Here is an 18,462-nt window from a genome sequence, read left to right as displayed (position 1 = left end):
CAGCTCTCCTGAGCTCTGCCAGCTGGCTTAAGCACACCTCTGATTTTACACATTTGTGTCTATATTCTGGTATCCGAAGTCTCTGGGTTTGTTTATTTGTCTTTTAGAGACTCTGCTGCCCAGGCTGGAGTGCAGTGGTGTGATCACTGCTCAATGAATTCCTCAATTTGAATCCTTGAATTCCTGAGCCCAAGTAATCCTCCTGCCTCAGCCTCCAAAGTAGCTAGGATTATAGGCGCATGCTACTACGCTCAGCTAATTTTTTAACTTTTTTGTAAAGATGGGGCCTCACTATGTTGCCCAGGCTGGTCTTGAACTGCTGGCCTATAGTGATCCTTCCGCCTTGACCTCCCAAAGTGGGAGGGAGCCACCGGGCCTGGCCTCTGTTTTTACTGTCTATGGTTTCTATTTACTTCCACTCAAGATGCTATGCTTCTTTGCCTGTGTGTGTGATTTTTTTTTTTAATGTGAGCTCTTCATTTCTTTAGAACTTTATTGTAGGTGACCTTTGAATCCTGGAATAAAGTTAAATTCCATTAGAGAGGAGTTGACTCCACCTCTGCTAATCTTTAAGCACCCTACTTCCAGTTTATAACATCTTTAGATTATTATTATTACTAGATAGCATGAATTCACGTCACAAACCTGAGTAAGGACTCCTTTGTAATGACAAGTTCTCAGGTAAGATATTTTTCTTTTCCTACATTCAACCCTAAGATTCGAACAGGCAAGTTTCAAAGCTGTTTCTCTGGTAGGGTTTAGCTCTTGCTCATTCTTACAGTGACAGTGTACTCCATTAGGGTTCTGCTGTATGCAGAAATCTACCATTAAATTATCACCTGTGGCCAGGTGCGGTGGCTCACGCCTGTAATCCCAGCACTTTGGGACACTGAGGTGGGCAGATTGCTTGATCTCAGGAGATTGAGACCAGCCTGGGTAACATGGCAAAACCCTGTCTCTAAAAAAAATACAAAAAAGTTAGCGAGGCTTGGTGGTGCCTGTAGTCCCAGCTACTTGGCAGGCTGAGGAGGGAGGATCGCTTGAGCCCAGCAGGGTGAGGCTGCAGTGAATGTGAATGCACTACTGCACTCCAGCTTGGGTGATAGAGTAAGACCCTGTCTCAAAAAAACAGAAGCAAAACAAAAATTCTCACCTGAGGTCTCCTAGTATGCTCTACATCTTTCAAAGGAGGAAGCTCAGGTTCTCTACAGTTTGATAGGAACCTTCAGGAAAAAAAACACCTTTAGTGAGTGCTCACCAGCATTCTTGACTTCATGCCATTTGTGGGATCTAAGGAGGCTTATCTTTGTGCCAGACCAGCAATGTGTTTTATTTTTATGTATTTATTTATGTATTTTTTGAGACAGAGTCTTGCTGTGTTGCCCAGGCTGGAGTGCAGTGGCACAATCTCAGCTCACTGCAACCTCCGACTCTCTGGTTCAAGCAATTCTCCTGCCTTAGCCTCCCGAGTAGCTGGTACTACAGGCGTGCGCCACCACACCCACCTAATTTTTTTCTATTTTTAGTAGCGATGGGGTTTTGCTATGTTGGCCTGGCTGGTCTCAAAATTTTGGCCTTAAGTGATCTGCCTGCTTTGGCCTCCCAAAGTGCTGGGATTACAGGCATGAGCCACCATGCCTGGCCCACCAATGGGTTTTAAAATGGTTTTGGTTTTGTTTTTGTTTTGAGACAGAGTCTTGCTCTATTGCCCAGGCTTGGGTGAAGTGATGTGATCCTAGCTTACTGCAGCCTCCAACTCCTGGGCTCAAGCAATCCTCTCACCTTGGCCTCCCAAAGTGATGGGATTACAGGCATGAGCCCCTGAACCTGGCCTAAAAGGATGATTTAAAATATTTTATCCAGCCGTTTAGTTGTTTCAGTGGGCAGAGTCATGAAAGTGTCTAATCCTCCACAGTGGCAGAACTAGAAGTCCATTACCTTTAATATATAAATGACGTCAAGGTGCATGAAATTTACCACACTATTTTCTCAGTTCTTTTCCTCCTTGAGCCCTCTATTGTCCCTCACACTCTAAAAGGCACAATTTCTAGTAGTTGAGATAGCTGCTATAGTTGTCATAGGCCCTTCTGAAACCGTTTATGATAAACATGCATTAAATAAAAGGACTTCTCGGCCCAGCACGGTGGCTCATGCCTGTAATCCCAGCACTTTGGGAGACTGAGGCAGGTGGATCGCCTGAGGTCAGGAGTTCAAGACCAGCCTGGCCAACATGGTGAAACCCAGTCTCTACTAAAAATACAAAAAATTAGTTTGGCGTTGTGGCGCATGCCTGTAATCCCAGCTACTCGGGAGGCTGAGGCAGGAGAATCGCTGTAACCTGGGAGGTGGAAGTTGCAGTGAGCAGAGATTGTGCCGTTGCACTCCAGCCTGGGTAACAGAGTGAGACTCCATCTTAAAAAAAAAAAAAAAAAAAAAAGCACTTCTCACATAAAGATAAAGCGAATTAACTATGATGTGGCGATGTGGCTTCTGTCCTTCTACACATGCCCCAAAACAAACCCACTGGCTCTGAACTCAAGACCTGCTCATCTGCCTTTGTTCCCTGAGTCAGCGAATGATACTCCTTCCTACGCACTCCCGGGACAGCCAGGCCGGAGACCCGGAATCATCTTCCACATTCACCATGACTTCCCACTCCATGCTATCTGTTCTCAGGTCACTCGGTGATGTGTTCTTGGGATTTCTGGAGTCTCTTGTTCGCCTCCATCCTTCATCCTCACCCAGCCTTAATTATCATCTGTAATTTTTGTTTTGTTTTGTTTGAGACGAAGTCTCACTCTGTTGCCCAGGCTGGAGTGCAGTGGTGCAGTCTCAGCTCACTGCAGCCTCTGTGTCCCGCATTCAAGAGATTCTACTGCCTTGGACTCCGAAGAAGCTGGGATTACAGGTGTGCACCACCAAACCCAGCTAATTTTTTTTTTTTTTTTTTGAGACGGAGTCTTGCTCTGTCGCCTGGGCTGGAGTGCAGTGGTGCGATCTCGGCTCACTGCAACCTCTGCCTCCCGGGTTCACGCCGTTCTCCTGCCTCAGCCTCCCGAGTAGCTAGGACTACAAGCGCCCGCCACCACGCCTGGCTCATTTTTTTGTATTTTTTAGTAGAGATGGGGTTTCACTGTGTTAGCCAGGATGGTCTCGATCTCCTGACTTCATGATCCACCCGCCTCGGCCTCCCAAAGTGCTGGGATTACAGGCGTGAGCCACCGCGCCCAGCCAATTTTTGTATTTTTAGTAGAGGCGGGGTTTCATCACTTGTCCAGGCTGGTCTGGAACCCTGACCTCAGGTGATCTGCCCCCCTCGGCCTCCCAAAGTGCTGGGATTACAGGCATGAGCCACAGCGCCCGGCCTATCATCTGTAATTTAAATCCTCTTCGTCACTTCTCATCTTAACCTGGCTCCCTACGTGGTCTAAGCACATGACTTCACAGTTAGTCCTCCCAGCAATCCTATGTGGTATGTACAATCATCATTCCCATTTTACAGATGAAGAAGCTGAGGCTCATCAAGCTTAAGTAAGGGTCCCAGGCTAGTCAGTGGTGGAGCCTGACTCCACACAGTGGTCTCATCTATAGTCTCTATCTTAACCACCACTCTTTAAAGTTTGGCTGGGCGTGGTGGCTCACACCTGTAATCCCAGCACTTTGGGAGGCCAAGGTGGGCGGATCACTTGAGGTCAGGAGTTCGAGACCAGCCTGGCCAACATGGCGAAACCCTGTCTCTACTGAAAATACAACAATTAGCCGGATATGGTGGGGTGTGTCTGTAGTCCCAGCTACTCAGTAGGCTGAAGTACAAGAATTGCTTGAACCTGGGAGGTGGAGGTTGCAGTGAGCCAAGATCACAGCACTGCACTCCAGCCTGGGTAACAGAGCAAGACTCTGTCTCAAATAATAATAATAGTAATAATAATAATAATAATAATAATAATAATTTTGTTTTCCTGCCATCACCATCATCCTCCGTGGCAGCTACGGGGATCTTTCTAAACTGCACCACTGGTCATGTCCCTCCTTGTCGCAAAACCCTCCAGCAGTGCTTCCCACTGCCTGGGATTAACCGTCAGCTCTTCAGGAAGGCTCTTTTCACCCACACAGCCTCATCCCCTATCACAGGAAATTGTTCCTACTGCATTCCATTCACTCTGCTTGCAACCTCACCACAGCCCAAACATGGCATCAGAAAGGAAGCCCTGTTCTCCCATCCTTCTCAGACTCTGACACACTATTCTCTAACTGCACAGATTTCCCCTTCATTTTCCCTTGGTGAACTCCTACACATCCTTCAATACCCAGCCCAAATGTTACTTAGTGGAAGGCTTCGCTCACCTTACTGCAGAACTGGTTATTGTGTCCTTTGGCCTACAATACATTGGCAGGGGATTTTTTATCTTTGAGGATCATTAGTGCCAGAGAAAGTCAGGTAAAAGCAAATCTAGTCAGAATGGGACTAAAATTTCATAGTAAATATTGAGGGGAAAAAGGATTTGATTATTTGATTGAGACTCTACCTTAAAAATGAAATTAAATGAAAGTAAAATTTGTAGACATTATTCTGTCTTTAGCTAATGAAAGTATAATTGCAAAACTGTACTAATTTTTAGAATGAACAGAGTATGAAGCCAGGAGTGATGTATATTTTTTCTTTTAGGCATAATTTTCTCATAAAAAATTTGTTGGAACACATGATATGACCGTTTTCTGCAAGTTTCATGCCATGATGACACAGAAAGGAAGTCATTTTTGCAAAAACATTAGAAAGTACCACCAGTTTCCCAACGGGTCTTTCTTTGTCTTTTCATAATGAAATTATCTGTTTTAAGCACCTGTCCAGTCTTCTTGTCAATTTCCTCTTCCTCAGTTGTTTCTTAGCCTAAGTCTACCAGATGCTCATTTGTTGATATCTTTGTGGGTACATCATTTACATTGACTTCAGGGAATTCTGTAACTTGGCAAGGATGGCAGCTTCATCTTGCAAATGATCACATACACTCAGAGACAGACAGACTGAAAGAGGGTGTTGATATGATGGTCAGAGCCAGACTAGGGTTCAAAAAGGAAGGTTCTGCTGGTCTGGAGTCTAGTTAATTCTATTGGATTGATGTCAATTTCCTGATGCTAGTAATGCACTGTAGTTATGGGAGATGTTCCAGTTGGGAAGAGCTGGGTGAAAGATACACAATACCACTTGACAGTCTTTTTGCAAAGTCACTTGAGTCTATAGTTATTTCAAAACAAAAAGTTAAAAATATTATAAAAATAACTCACAGTCAAGAAGGGCCTAAGGAAATGTGGAAATGAAATGCATGAGACCTAAACTTGAAAATTAAACTTACTGATAACCAGATACTTTATTAAAACATTATTAAAATTTATTATGGATGAAGGGTAGGGTCCAGATAATGAATACTTAGATTTTCACTAACTCCTTTCATGGAATTATAATTACTTGTTTAACTGCCTACCTTCACCTCTTGGGACTGTGAGCTCCTTAATGGGTGGGAACTGGTCTTATTGACCTTCATGTTCCCAATGCCCATCATAGGGGCTGGCAATAGATTTAAACCCCTAGTGATGAATGAATGAATGAATGAAGCCTCTGATTTGGTCTTGGCCTAGTTAAACCCTGGGAAGAACAGTGCCTATGGCTTTTCCTCTAATGGTGGCTATGGTTTGGGTTTCCATGGTAACAACAGTTGCTACAGGTTATGGAAACCCTGCTGGAAGGATTTACCTGCTACGATTCTGCCTTCTCTTAGCAGATGGTGTTTGTCCACCTACCTCTCCTACCCCCTGAATCAGCGAGGAGGACTTGGGGAATTTCAGGGGTGGTATGTTTGGGAAAACCCAGTTTTGGGTGAAGTCACCTCCATGGGCACCTGGAAAGTGACCTGTAGATAAGAATCAATTCTTCCTGTAGAGGCTGGATGTGGTGGCTCCCGCCTCTAATCCCAGCCCTTTGGGAGGCTGAGGTGGATCACCTGAGGTCAGGAGTTCGAGACCAGGCTGGCCAACATGGTGAAACCCTGTCTCTACTAAAAATACAAAAAATTAGCTGGGCGTGGTGGCACACACCTATAATCCCAGCTACTTGGGAGGCTGAGGTAGGAGAATTGCTTGAACCCGGGAGGCAGAGGTTGCAGTGAGCTGAGATCATGCCCTTGCACTCCAGCCTGGGCAACAGGGAGAGACTCTGTCTCAGAAAAAAAAAAAAAAGAATAAACTCTTCCCCATGCTGCTCAGCCTCAGATTCTAGGAGGGGGTTTCAGAGTTGGCTTTGTTCCCCTGGAAAAGAACAACTCCACCTTCAAAGTGAGAATATTATTCCCTACACTGTCCTTTCCTCCCTTCTTCTCCCTGAAACTTATAAGAAATAAATCCAGCTGTCCATACATAGTCTCTCTTTCTAGAGGAAATCTAGGGATATCTTTAAATATCATTCAGTAATAGTGCTGTTATGCAACTTGACTCTCAAATGTTTCATGTAATGTATTTTGGACCCCTTTCTATGTCAGTGCATGCAAATCTGCTTCATTCCTTTGTTTGTTTTGTGTATTTACTTGCTTCATTCCTTTTAATGGCTCTACAATATTGTACAGAATGAATATATCATTGCTTATTTAACCAAGTCCTTTTAATGGTGGACATTGACATTGATCTGGTTTGTTACAAACAATGTTGCAATGGTCATATACATTTGACTTCCTAGCTGTTGACATCTATTGCCAACTTGCCCACTGCTATGGTTTGGATGTGGTGTGTTTGTCTTCACCAGAACTCATGTTGAAATTTGACCTCCAATGTGGTGGTGTTGGGAGGTGGGGACTAGCGGGAGGTGTTTGGGTCATGGGGATGGATCCCCCACGAATGGCTTGGTGCTAGTAATGCAGTAATCAATGGGCTCTGCAGGACTGGATTAATTCTCATGGGAATGAATTAGTTCCTTTGAGAGTGGGTTGTTATAAAGCCAGGACACCTTTGGGTTTTGCCTCTTTGTGTGGGTCTGTTTCCCATTTGACCTTCTCTGCCATGATATGATGCAGCATGAAAGCCCTTGCCAGAAGCTGGTGTTGTGCCCTTGAACTTCCCAGCCTACAGAACCCCAAGATAAATAAAGTTTTTTTCTTTGTAAATTACCCAGTATCAGGTATTCTGGGTTTAATTCTCATGGGAATGGATTAGTTCCTTTGAAAGTGGGTTGTTGTAAAGCCAGGACACCTTTGGGTTTTGCCTCTTTGCATGTGTCTGTTTCCCATTTGACCTTCTCTGCCATGATATGATGCAGCATAAAAGCTCTCGCCAGAAGCTAGTGTCGTGCCCTTGAATGTCCCAGCCTGCAGAACCACAAGCTAAATAAACTTTTCTTTGTAAATTTCCCAATCTCGGGTATTCTGTTAGAGTAGCACAAAACGGGCTAACACATCCACCCAAAAGGTTGTACCTGCTTTCACACTCCCAGCTATAGCATGTGACCATGAAGCCAGATCTCTTGAAACAAAAAAATCGCATTAGCAATGAGGATGATGATTAGCGTGCAAAGGAAGAATGAACCTCACTTTACAGGGAGCTTTCTTAGCTATTTTTTGTTTTACTTTCAGCCTCCTAGCAACCTTGCAGGGATGAGAAGACTGATGAGTGATATGGCTACTATAATCACTACTCATTTTACAAATATTTGGTGTCAAGCCCATGCAGGATACCATGTAGAGGGTAGACCAGGGTGCTACAGACGGCCAACAGGAGAAGGTACCTCTCTGGGGGATTAGGTTCCTGCACATTCTCCTCCAGCCCAGCTCCAGTTTTTTGCTACCTTTAGAGCCAGACTCCTTGAAAGCATTACCTATACTCCTCTGTCTCGGATTCTCCTCTTTTCTCTTTTTTTCTTTCTTTCCTTCCTTCCTTTTTTTTTTCTGAGGCAGTGTCTTGTTCAGTTGCCCGGGCTGGAGTACAATGGCACAATCACTGCTCACTGCAAGCTTGACCTCCCACGTTGAAGCGGTCTCACTTCAGTCTCCCACGTAACTGGGACCACAGGTATGTGCCACCATGCCTGGCTAATTTATTTTTATTTTTTAGCCATAAGGTCTCACTGGAGACCTATTATAAATAGGGAGACCTTATCTCTAAAAAATAAAAATAAATTAGCCAGGCACAGTGGCACACATCTATTTATTTAGGTCTCCCTATTTAGAGGTAAGGTCTTGCCTGGCTAATTTATTTATATTTTTTAGAGATAAGGTGTCCCTATGTTGCTCAGGCTGGTCTTAAACTCCTGGGCTGAAGTGATCCTTCTACCTCAGCCTCTCAAAATGCTGGGATTACAGGCATGAGCCACTGTGCTTAGTCCCATTCTCTGTTAAACCTCCTCCAATCAGGCTTTTACTCCTACCTCTCTCCCAGATAGCTCTCGTCAAGGTTGCTGTTGCCACATCTAACATGAAAAACCATTAGCATTTGCCATGGTCCACCACTCACACCTTGAAATGTTTTTCCAACTTGGGGTTGCTTCTCCTCCTGTATTTCCCCTCATCACCTCCACTTCTCAAATTAGAGCACACCAAAGCTCTATTCTCAAACTCTTCTCTCTCTCTCTCTTTTTTTTTTTTTTTTTTTTTTGAGCTGGAGTTTCACTCTTGTTGCCCAGGCTGGTGTGCAATGGCACGATGTCGGCTCACTGCAAACTCTGCTTCCTGGATTCAAGCGATTCTCCTGCCTCAGCCTCCTGAGTAGCTGGGATTACAGGCACGTGCCACCACGCCTGGCTAATTTTGTATTTTTAGTACAGATGGGTTTTCTCCATGTTGATTACGCTGGTCTGCAGTGGCCCAATTTCAAGCAAATGAGTATTTCGAGCAAACTCTGTCTCCTGGGTTCAAGCGATTCTCCTGTGCCAGCCTCCCGAGTAGCTGGGATTACAGGCATGTGCCACCACACCTGGCTAATTTTTGTATCTTTAGTAGAGACGGGGTTTCACCGTGTTGGCCAGGCTGGTCTCAAACTCCTGGGCTCAAGCGATCTGCCTGCCTCGGCCTCACAAATTGCTGGAATTACAGACGTGAGCCACTGCGCCCAGCCTTCTCTTCTCTTTTCTAGCCACATTCACTTCTTGGGCAATCCATCCAGGCCCACGTCTTTAAATACCATCTGTATGCCCTTGACTTACACACGCCAGTCACCATTCTAGACCTCCTCCAGGAACTCAATAATCCTAATCCACTTCACAACACAACTTTACATCTGCTTCTTCTGGGAAGGCTTCTCAGATTAATCCACCCACTGCTCACCAGTTCTGTATTCTCCTTGTCCCCAGCATTTGCAGTTGCTGACAACGTTGAAGCTTCACTGGAAGCTTGACATCTTGCAAGAGTTTTCACAGATCAAATAGCACATATTGGGGAGCCTCTCAAAAACTGCATGACCTTGGGCAAGTTAGTTGACTTCTCTGAGCCCATATCTGTGAAATGGAAGTAGAAATAAACTCCTACTTCTTAGGGTTTCTGTGGCACCTAACGGAGACATGGTCTATGAAACACCAGTGCCCAGTACATAGTAAGTGTCCACTACATATTAGTATTTATTATCATTTTTTTTTTTTTGAGGCAGAGTCTCACTGTGTCGCCCAGGCTGGAGTACAGTAGTGTGATCTCCCATTACTGCAGCCTCCGCCTCCTGGGCTCAAGTGATCCTCCCACGTCAGCCTCCCAAGTAGCTGGGACTACAGGCACATGCTACCATACCCGGATAATTTTTGCATTTTTGGTACATATGAGGCCTTGCTATGCTGTCTGGTCTGGTCTTAAGCCCCTGGGCTCAAGGGATTCACCTGCCTCAGCCTCCCAAAATGCTGGGATTACAGGTGAGAGCCACTGCACCTGGCCAATTTATTACGATTATTATCTGGAAATGACCTGGCAAGGTAGACGTTTTGATCTCCATTTTATTATAAGGAGCCCAAAGCGCACAAGACTAGAACAATTTGTGCAGCTCACAGCAGCCAGCAGGAAATCAAGCCACATTTCTTCCCTTTCTGTTCTACTTCCCCACATCTTTTAGAGATTCCTTTTCTAATATTCCACTTTACAGCCAACGGCATTCATCTCACATGTGAATTTTGAATCATTCTCCGATTTCTGGTTTCACCCAACAACAATGACAATACTCTGCTTCCCAGGCCTTTGTGACTTTTGCAAGCATGCTTATGTAGGATTTCACACTTGAATCACTCAGCAATCCTGCAATATGGGGAAGGCACATCCCACAACGCGGGCAGGCACATCCTCATTTTGCAGACAGGAAAACTGAGACTCAGAGTGGCAAAGTCACTTGTTCATGATCTCACAGCACAAAATGTCAAAAACCATTGTTAGAACTCAAGGGCTAAGCCAGGGTTCACCTTCCAGCCTACCACAAAGTCATATGCCTTCTCTTTCCCCCTCTCTCCTATCACCAAAAGATTCTGCATTCAGCAGACACTCAATGAATGCTTATAGGGAGCTGCCCCCTCCAGAGAGGGTAACAATGTGCACCATGATCATCTGCAGACCCCAAGGAAGACCCAAGAAAGGCAAGTGGGTTGAGCGGCTGCCTTAGGCTGACCCAGCTCCAGAAATTGTGTCCCCAACTCAAGCATCACCTAGGGGATCATTCTAAGTATTCAAAGTATTTGGGTAGAAAGTATTTCAAAAACAAGTTGGTTGTTTATTCATGGAACTTCCTCCCAAGAGAGAGAAACCACAGGGGTAAGTTCTCTTTTCCAAGTAAGTACATTAATCCGCTTCTCCAAATTTGAACTGTGCAGGGGACAGATTCCCCGAACTCCTGCAAAGCCAGATTCCGCCCATGCCGGAATCAACTTCAACCAAAGTCCACCATTCTTCAATCAACGAACGTGTTGCTAAGAGCCTACAAACTGCCATTCTCTGTGTGTGTGTGTGTGTGTGTGTGTGTGTGTGTCAGTGGTGGGGTGGGAGGGTGGACAAGAGTGGTTGGCATGTAAAATGAAGTATTTTTATTTATTTATTTATTAGGAACAGGGTCTCACTCTGTCATCTAGGCTGGAGTGCAGTGGCATGATTATAGCTCCCTGAAGTCTTGAACTCCTGGGCTCAATCGATCCTGCCGCTTCCTGAGTAGCTGGGATTACAGGCGTGTACCACCACACCCAGCTAATTTTTTAAAAAATTTTCTTAGAGATAGGGTCTTGCTATGTTGCCCAGGCTCACCATGAATTACTCTTAATGTGAAGGGAAATGTCTTCACAGAAGGTGTTAGGGGCTGAATTGAGTCCCCCATCCCTATTCATATGGTGAAGTCCTAAAACCTAGCGCCTCAGAATGTGACTGTAATTGGAGACCAACTCTTCAACAAGGACATCGGGTTAAAATGAGGTCATTAGGGGCCGGGTGCGGTGGTTCATGCCTGTAATCCCAGCACTTTGGGAGGCTGAGGCAGGCAGATCATGAGGTCAAGAGACAGATTCCATCCTGGCCACATGGTGAAATCTAATTTCTACTAAAAATACAAAAATTAGCTGGGTGTGGTGGCAGGCATCTGTAGTCCCAGCTACTCAGGAGGCTGAGGCAGGAGAATCTCTTGAACCCGGGAGGCAGAGGTTGCACTGAGGTGAGATCGCACCACTGCACTCCAGCCTGGGCAACAGAGTGAGACTCTGTCTCAAAAGAAATAAAATAGAGATGGAAGTCATGCTATGTTGCCCCGGCTAGTCTTGAACTCCTGGCCTCAAGTGACCCTCCCGCTTCAGCCTTCCAAACTGCTGGATTACAGGCATGAGCCGCTGAGCCCAGCCAGAAAATAAACCTTTTTATTGCCAAAGCCACCCAGTCCATGGTACTTTAATATGGCAGGCTGAGCAGACTGATGGAAAGGGAACTTCCTTTTACATCATGGATTGTGTCCATTGTTGGACACAATTTCCACTCCTCCTTATTGCCTTGCACATGCCTGCTTTACTCATTGACATTGCCTCAATTCTCCTGATGGTGTGAGTTTATACCTACTAAGAGGCTACTTGTGGAAAGGCTAAGAACTACTTTCCATCTTCCACCCCACGTGACTGCCAAACCTGTTATCATCAGGGTGCCTTCCCATCCATTCATCAGAACAAGATATTGAAAGAACCACCATTCATCTACTGCTCCGTATTCCGTTCCAGGAAAATTTCTGGCTTTATTTCTTTGATGCCTTCTTCCCTTCTGTGTTCTCACTTCTCTTTTTAGAGAATCCCTAAACTCTTTTAGTCAGTCGTCTGGATACTCATTCATAGAGGCCTCACCTGTCTTGCGTACCTACCCAGGCTTCTGTTGCCCTGTATAGAAAGCAGAATGATGGGAAAAGATGGAGGCAGGTAGAATGCAGTGAGTTAAATTGTGTCCCTAAAAAATATATGTCCGTGGCCAGGTACAGTGGCTCATGCCTGTAATCCCAGCACTTTGGGAGGGTGAGGGGGCGGATCACTTGAGGTTAGGAGTTTCAGACCAGCCTGGCCAACATGGTGAAACCCTGTCTCTACTAAAATACAAAATTACAAAATGCAAAAATACTAAAATACAAAAGTACAAAAATTAACTGGGCATGGTAGTGCACGCCTGTAATCCCAGCTACTGAGGCTGAGGCAGAATTGCTTGAACCTGGAAGGCAGAGGTTGCAGTAAGCTGAGATGGCACCACTGCACTCCAGCCTGGAAGACAGAGCAAGACTGCATCTCCAAAAAAGGAAAGAAAGAAAAGAAAAAAAAGAAAAGAAAGGAAAGGAAAGAAAAAGAAAGGAAAGAAAGGAAAGGAAAGAAAGAAAAGAAAAGAAAGGAAAGGAAAGGAAAGGAAAGGAAAGGAAAGGAAAGAAAATGTCCGTGGCCGGGCACAGTGGCTCATGCCTGTAATCCCAGCACTTTGAAAGTCGGAGGTGGGAGGATGGCTTGAGCCCAGGAGTTCAAGACCCACCTGGGCAACATAAAGAGCCCTCATTTCTACCAAAAAAAAAAAAAAAAAAAAAAAAAAAAAAAAGGAAGAAAAAAAGTTGCAGTCCTAACTCTCCATACATGAGCAAACTTAATTCGAACTAGGATCTTTGCAGATTTCATTAAGAATCTCAAGATGAGATCATCCTTGATGTAGGTTTGACACAGGTCAAAATCCAACAAATTGTGTCCCTATAAGGAAAGTAGAGGGAGATTTGAGACACAGGAGAAAGAGGACAAGGCCACGTGAAGATGGAGGCAGGGACGCCCAGGGGTGGTGGCTCACACCTGTAGCCCCAGCACTTTGGGAGGCCGAGGTGAGAAGATAGCTTGAGTCCTGGAGTTCAAGACCAGCCTGGGCAACATGGAGAGACCTCGTCTCTACAAAAAAAAAAATTCTAAAAATTAACAGACATGGTGGTCTGCGTCTGTAGTCCCAGCTACTCTGGTGGCTGAGGATCGCTTGAGCCTGATAGGTTGAGGCTGCAGTGAGCTATGATCGTGCCAATACACTTCAGCATGGGTGACAGAGAGACCCTGTTTCAAAAAAAATAACAAGTCTCCAGCATTTTATTTTGGGGAAATTGGGTTCGGTTCATGCTGGTCCCTCTTCCCTGTTGCAATGGTTTTACTGAATGAAATCTTCTTCAGTGCATTAGCTAGTGGCGGGCTCTGTTTATCTTTGATGGACAGAGCCAGAGGTATAAAAACAGCGTGTTCATTCTCCTCCACCTTCCAATCTCCTGTCTGGGCCCCACATTGGCCAATGGGAGCCTGTGGGTGGTGGGCACCACAGCTGCCTGCTGATTGGGGTTCTTATGGTCAGCACCTGTGCAGACGGCAGGTGGGGAAGGGAAGAGAAGGGAGGGGAACCCCTCTGGAGGCAACAGAAGCTAGCCAGCACACCCTGCTTCCTGGAGGCTTCTCGTGGCATCAGCAACAATCTTGTCATGACTGTCCCTTAAAACATTCCAAGGCCGGGTGCGATGGCTTATGCCTATAATCCCAGCACTTTAGGAGGTTGAGGTGGGCGGATCACTTGAGCCCAGGAGTTTGAGACCACCCTGGGAAACTTGGCAAAACCCCATCTCTACAAAAAATACAAAAATTAGCTGGATATGGTGGTGTACACCTGTAGTCCCAGCTACTTGCGAGACTAATAAGTGGAAGGATCGCTTGAGCCCAGGAGGTCAAGCCTGCAGTGAGCCAGGATTGCGCCACTGTACTCCAGCCTGGGTGACACAGCAAGACCCTGTTTCCAAATTAAAAAAAAAAAAATTGAAAATGTCTCACTTCTTCTGGGCAATGTGCTCTGAACTTCCAGCTTAGGTCTCAGGATGCACCTAAGACACAGGGGCTCTCCAGGTGGGTTCTGATGTCAGACAAAGACATGCATGACCCTGCCTGTTGGGTCACACGGCTGGCAGGATGGCTCTGAAGGCCTCATGTGTGTCTGGCCTGTGCTTAAATCCCAGCCAAGGGAAGCAGCCGCCCAGTCCCAAGGCCTGGCTTTCGGTTTCAGGCTGCCTGTGGTCACACCAAACTCAAGGACTCTAGAAAATGTTTTCCTGGTTCTGCAGCCTCTGGAAACCCCCTAAAACTCCCAGCAGGTGGGAAGGTGCAAGGGGCTGTGAGGAGGAAGCCCCAAAGGCCCCAGCCCCTGCGCTTCACTGGGGTGCCTCTCTCCTTCTAGGATCTGAGAGTAAGGTTTCTCTTCTGACATCCTCAGCCTGGCCCTCCTGCCAGTCTCCACCCCTCACCAGGAATGGAGAATACTCATTTACTCATTTATTATATTTTATTTATTTATTTATTATATTTATATACTTATTATATTATTTATTTTTACAGACAGCATCTCACTTTGTCACCCAGGCTGGAGTGTAGTGGCATAATCACAGCTCACTATAGCCTCGAACTCCTGGGCTCAAGTGAGCCTCCTGTCTCAGTTTCCCAAGTAGCTGGGACTATAGACATGCACCACCAAGCCCAGCTAATTTTTTAATTTTTTGTAGAGACGAGGTCTCACTCTGTTGCCCAGGCTGGTTTCAAACTCATGGGCTCAAGCAATCTTCCCACTTTGGCCTCCCAACATGCTGGGATTACAGGTGTGAGGCACCGTGCCTAACCTGGAGAATATTTAAAATCCAGAAAGGAAACAGAAACTGTGCTATTAGGAGGCAGGACAATGGTTCCTCTGGCAGGGGAATGGCTGGAAGCGACTGACCCCCACAGGGGCTTCTGGGGGCTGCAAACATCCTGTTTCTTGGTCTGGATGCTGGATCTCTGGGAGTGTTCAGTTTGTGAAAATGCATTAAGTTGTACGTTTATGATTTTGCACTTTATATATGTTATGCTATTATTTAAAAAATGTATTTTTTTTTTGATAGAGTGAAGCTTTGGAAAATAGTCTGCCAGTTTCTCAAAAGGTACAAAGGGAGCTGGGCATGGTGACTCACACCTGTAATCCCAGCGCTTTGGGAGGCTGAGGCAGGAGGATCACTTGAGACCAGGAGTTGGAGATCAGCCTGGGCAACATAATGAGACCCCCATCTCTACAAATATAAAATTAGCTGAGCATGGTAGTGCACTCCTGCAGTCCCAGCTACTCAGGAGGCTGAGGCAGGAGCCCAGGAGTTGGAGGCTGCAGTGAGCTGTGATCACACCACTGTACTCCAGCCTGGGCAACAAAGTGAGACCCTCTCTCTCTAAAAAGAAAAAGAAAAAAAGAAAGGTGTTCTAAAATTGACTGTGGTGAAGCTTGGACAACTTTGTTTGTATACTAAAAGCCAATGGCTGGGCACAGTGGCTCACACCTGTAATCCCAGCACTTTGGGAGGTTGAGGTGAAATGATGACTTGAGCCCAGGAGTTCGAGACCAGTCTGGGCAACACAGGGAGACCTCATCGCTATAAACAAATTCGAAAGTTAGTAGACATGGTGGTCCAGCTACTTGGAGGCGAGGGGGGAGAACTGCTTGAACCTAGGAGGCGGAGGTTGCGGTGAGCCGAGATCGCACCGCTGCACCCCAGCCTGGGTGATAGAGTGAGACTGTCTCCAAAAAAAGAAAGAAAAGAAAAAAAGCCATTGAACTGTACACTCTTAATGGATGAGTTGTATGGTATGGGAATTATACATCAATAAAACTGTTATAAGAAATTCAGCAGGGCATAGAAACGAAACATAGTGAGTTTTTGGCCAACATCAGCACCATCACCTCAGATTATTCCACCACATCGTCTGCTACATACTGGACTAGCCTGGACTCCAGTCAACTGAGCCCTGAGGTGCAATCGTGGCAGAGAGCAAGGGGGATGAGGCAGACGACGAGAGAAGTGAACTGATCAGTGAAGGGCGGCCTGTGGAAACCAACAGCGAGAGCGAGTTTCCCATTTTCCCCACAGCTTTGACTTCAGAGAGGCTTTTCCCAGGAAAACTGCAAAAAGTGACTAAGAGCAGCTAGAGAAATTTTGAATGAAGTGAAGTAAGTTGCACCGAGGGAAATTTAACATCAAGTTTAGATAGCCGGAGACAGCTCTTCAGTTCCCATAAACTCATCGAATGTGATATTCTCTCCAGGAAAAAATCACCTAGATTCAAGTCAGACAGTGGAAGTCTAGGAGATGCCAAGAACGAGAAAGAAACACCTTCATTAACTAAAGTGTTTGATGTTATGAAAAAAGGAAAGCCAACTGGGAGTTTACTGACACCCACCAGAGGTGAATCCGAAAAACAGGAACCCACATGGAAAATGAAAAAAGCAGATCGGTTAAAACTGAGACCCAGAGCCCCTGCGGATGACGTGTTTGGAGTAGGGAATCATAAAGCGAATGCCGAGACTGCTAAAAGGAAAAGCACCCGGCGCAGACATACGCTAGGAGGGCACAGAGATGCTACTGAAATCAGCGTTTTGAATGTTTGCAAAGCACATGAGCAGAGCTGGGAGAGAGAATCTGAACTTTCAGCTGTAAACAGGTTAAAACCAAAATGCTCAGCCCAGGACCTTCCCATCTCAGACTGGCTGGCCAGGAAATGCCTACACACTAGTACCTCTGACCTTAGCAGAGGAGAAAGCGGAGATCCCCAGACAGAGAACCCAAGGGCACGAGAAATAGCCACGACCGACACACCTTTGGCTTGTCAGTGTGACACAAGCAGTTCTTCCAGCACCTTAGCTTCAACAAACAGGCCCCTTCTTTCCATACCACCGCAGTCACCTGACCAAATAAACGGAGAAAGCATCCAGAATGTGAGCAAAAATGCTAGTTCTGCAGCGAATGCCCAGCCTCATAAACTGTCTGAAACCCCAGGCAATAAATCACAATTTCATCCCTGTCTTTAAACTGGGGGTATGTACACTCTAGCAAGTAAAAAGCTACTGTTACACGTTCCAGTAATTCTGTCAATATTTTCTTGTACCAGAATTGTTATTATGCAGCTTTCATTTGGGCTGGTTTCATCATTTTGCACTGTAAAATAGCTTTACAGTGCATTGCTACAGCCAGAAAAACATATATATATATTTAAAAATATATCGGATAGTCGTATACAAATGAGCGAGGCATTTGTTGCAACTTGCTACATAGCATATACCCCAAGTCACTGCAGAAAATCGCTGGCATTAGTGCGCAGCAAATTTGTTCTTTTGGTTTCATCACGAACAGAAGTGCCTCATCATAAAAATACATTTGGTTTTTAGGGTGCCATATTGTTAAAATTAGATAACTTACATTGAATAAAGGAATGTGTTTTATCGGTAACAAATTTCACTACATTTACCAATTTTAACACAGGTGGATACAGAACTTCCATTCTTTAGTCATTCCAGGTGGACCTGAGTTTTATATTCAAAGTTTTAATACAGTTTTTGAGTTTTGCGTGACGTGAATTTTTACTCTTTCTGTAAAATACATAACTTAAATGAACATATTAAATGTGTATCTTTTCTTCAAATGCCAGATTTGATAGAAATGCTGTAACATAGGTGTGTAGATAGTGGATCCTGGATGGAACAGGCTTCTTTATCAAGAAGAATATAATTCTGCGTAAGGACTTAATGAATCCAAACCTGTGTCAAGCCTGTGTGCATACCCAATTAAACACTGGAAATAAAAATCATTTTGGTGAAAAAAACAAGAAAAAAAAAGAAAGAAAGAAATTCAACAGGGCATTAGCATTAGAAAGAATACCAGACCAATCCGAATGAATGCTGCACAGATGGCCCCACCCACATGGCTGCACCGGTGCCTACCAGCTGGGCTCCAGCCACCGGACAAACATAGACAGTCTGTTGGCTTCCCAGACTCCGGAATACTCCAGATCATAACCTGGTGCAGAGAATCTTGAAGGCAGGAAGTACAGGCAAGATACAATGCAATCCTTGGGTTCCCTAGAAACAGATCCTGAGATAAGGATGTGGGTATTTGGGGAGGGATCCAGGAAGGAAAGGAAGTCAGAATGGGTGATGAGCAACT

The 18,462-nt window shown here is 45.3% G+C and overlaps 1 pseudogene; it reads left to right on the top strand.

Annotated features, from left to right (window-relative positions):
* The first annotated feature begins 10,533 nt into the window (after window positions 1-10,533).
* Window positions 10,534-17,395, top strand: LOC100442844 (rho GTPase-activating protein 21-like; annotated as a pseudogene).
* The last annotated feature ends 1,067 nt before the right edge of the window (window positions 17,396-18,462 follow it).

This window comes from Pongo abelii, chromosome 18 (assembly GCF_028885655.2).
Source record: "Pongo abelii isolate AG06213 chromosome 18, NHGRI_mPonAbe1-v2.0_pri, whole genome shotgun sequence".
Classification (NCBI taxonomy): domain Eukaryota; kingdom Metazoa; phylum Chordata; class Mammalia; order Primates; family Hominidae; genus Pongo; species Pongo abelii.
This window is presented reverse-complemented; position numbering and strand designations above follow the sequence as displayed.